This window comes from Neophocaena asiaeorientalis, unplaced genomic scaffold (genome assembly GCF_003031525.2).
Source record: "Neophocaena asiaeorientalis asiaeorientalis breed wild unplaced genomic scaffold, Neophocaena_asiaeorientalis_V1.1 scaffold155, whole genome shotgun sequence".
Taxonomy (NCBI): domain Eukaryota; kingdom Metazoa; phylum Chordata; class Mammalia; order Artiodactyla; family Phocoenidae; genus Neophocaena; species Neophocaena asiaeorientalis.
This window is the reverse complement of record NW_020173040.1, coordinates 1,665,268-1,668,252: the sequence shown is the minus strand read 5'-3', so window position 1 is coordinate 1,668,252 and position 2,985 is coordinate 1,665,268.

Sequence of the window (2,985 nt, the reverse complement as noted above, 5' to 3'; positions counted from 1 at the left end):
TGGGTGAGAGGGTAGATGGGTAGTTGGATGAGTGAGTGGATGGATGGATGGATGGATGGGTGGGTGGTGGGTGGATGGGTAGATAGGTGGATCCTGAGAAATCCCTGGAAGGAGATACAATATTAAAAGAGGTTATTCCTAGCAGTGAGATTATTTGTGTTTTTTGTCAAATAATTTTCAATTACTACTACTTAGTAACAGGAAAAAATCAGTTGTTTTTGGTCTGTTCGAAGATGTTTTAGGAAATGTATGCTTTCCTAACGCTTCTTGATCAGATATTTATTGATTATGCTCGTTCTCATTTATCCCAGAGTCAGTGTGACACAGTGGGAAAGTGTATCTTTTGAGTCCAAACATCTAGTCCTGCCTTCACATCTGTAAAATGGAGACAGCATCTCCCCTTTCTACTCCAATGGGCCATGAAGACCATATGAAACCACACATGAGGAGCTTCCCGAGGCCTCAAAGCACTAACGTGACATAAACACAGAGACAGATTTGGCTCCTCAGCTCCTCTTGGACGCTCGGAGAAGCTTCCCCACTTAATGTGTACCTCACCCAAAAGGCACAGAAAATGCTGTATTAAATTTTAATATAGTTGCATTTTCACAGTATATGAATGCAAAAGGAGTACACCCTTGAGTGATTTGGAATCCACGCCAACCAACACCAGGCAGGCATGCGGTTCCTGCCTGCTAGCAAAGAGCAAAGCAACGCAGCTCTGCACCCAGCCTAGTACAGGACTGCCTTCCAAAGTCAGCCGTAAGCCTTGACAAAGCCCATTTATAAACACTAAATATCCAAGATACATAACTAAGTAACTTACTAATTCAGGAAGGATTTACTGAGCAAACCCTAAGCAAGCGTTCGCCCCAGTGGGCACAAAGAAAATGACAAAATAACGTTAACAGTGCTAAGATGGAGATGCACACGCGTCACCATGACAACACAGAGAGGGAAACAACTGCACTTGAGCCAGAGAGTTGGGTCCCAAGGAACCCAGAGAACCCTAAGACCCTCCAGCCTCCGATGTTCTCTGGGTGCACTAGGCTGCACCCACACCCCCGCAGGCCTGCTCAGCAGCCCCCACCTTCACCCACTGAGGTTTCTAACCACACAACCAACACCACTAGGACTCACTGTCTATCTTAAAGCAGACACCCAGGAAAGATCACCTCAAACTGTACTTTTGCTAGATAATCTCCTGCATTTTAGATCCAGGCTCCAGATGACAGCTCTGAAAACAAAGATACGTCAACTTAATTTACAGGCGTTTTTTCAGCCAGCCATTATTTATACTAATAATTACAAAACAACCTGAACTCCACTGCAGCTGGTGGACAACAAGCCTTCTATGATCCACTGGCCCAGCAGCCTGGTGGACCTGCCCGGCATCCCTCCATCTGCCCGTGCTGGTCAGACTGACATGAAGTCCCATGATGATGACTAACAAGACAGTCACACACCAGCTTCAGCCCAGAGGAAACACCATGTAAACAGTTAAATACATCTTAGAAAAAGGCAGCTGGCTGCAGCCAATTCCTGGATTAAATGTGGCTCAGGGGCTTCCCTGGTGGTGCAGTGGTTAAGAATCCGCCTGCCAATGCAGGGGACATGGGTTCGAGCCCTGGTCTGGGAAGATCCCACATGCCACGGAGCAACTAAGCCCGTGCGCCACAACTACTGAGCCTGCCCTCTAGAGTCTGCGAGCCACAACTACTGAAGCCCAGGTGCCTAGATCCCATGCTCCGCAACAAGAGAAGCCACCGCAGTGAGAAGCCCGCACACTGCAACGAAGAGCAGCCCCCGCTCGCCACAACTAGAGAAAGCCTGCACGCAGCAACGAAGACCCAACGCAGCCAAAAATAAAATAAATAAAAATAAAAATTTTTTTAAAATGTGGCTCAGAGCCCTTCCCTGGCCGGCGTGGCTCCGTGGGGAAGGAAACGTAGCTGGGCTCCACCTGGACCTGTAGGCTGAGCCACCAGCAGCCGACAAGACAAAGCTTTCCACAGCTTCTGAGGGCTGGCGAAGGATATGGGAGCTATGAACAGGAGAAGAAGGTTCGGGGGGAAATAGGAAAAAGCGCTCCTGAATTGACAGAAGATGTGAAGCCGCGCACGGCCTCACACACACCTGCCAGACACCCTGCTGTCTCCATCGGGTCAGGGACATCAGTAGCTCCTAATGTGTCCAAATAAATACAGAGACCACCTTTCCAAATTGCACCGAATTTTTTATTACTTACAAATGGCGAACAGTTGCCTAAAATGCTCCCCCCAAAATTAAAGTTAACCTGAAATTGTATATAATAAAATTGATTTTTAAATGACAACCCTTCAGCTTAAAAGAATTAAATACTGAAGGATACTGCATTAGACAGTAATAGAATAAAACAGTGAAGATGAATTACCATAGAAGCCCCCAGAAAAGGGCCTCTAAGCAACATGCCAAGATTTCCATAAACTGGACTCGAGAAGAGCTGCATCTAATGAAACACATGATGAGCCGCTGGGTTCACCCCAAACTAACTACTCAAATTGTACTCCAAAGTAAAGCAAGCTGATACACTGTGAATAAATGAAAACAAATGAGGAACCAGGATTTTGATGGGATGCTGCTTCCAAATTTCAATTAACCCTCAATCCTGTCACCATAAACATTCATTAAAAACGGCCAGGGGGAGTCCCCTGGTGGCCTAGTGGTTAGGATTCCGGGCTTTCACTGCTGGGGCCTGGGGTCAATCCCTGATTGGGGAACTGAGATGCTAAGAGCCGCACGGTGTGGCCAAAAAACAAAAATAACGGCCACGCTAGTTAAGAACCTGTGACGTGCATACCTGTGATCTTCACAGCCACCATATGACTGAGGTAGAACTATGACCCCATTTCACAGATGGGAAAACAGAGGTAAGGACAGGTCACGGAACCTGCCACAGCCACACAGCTGGTAAAGAGCAGCCACAACGGCTGCCAGGACCTGGGC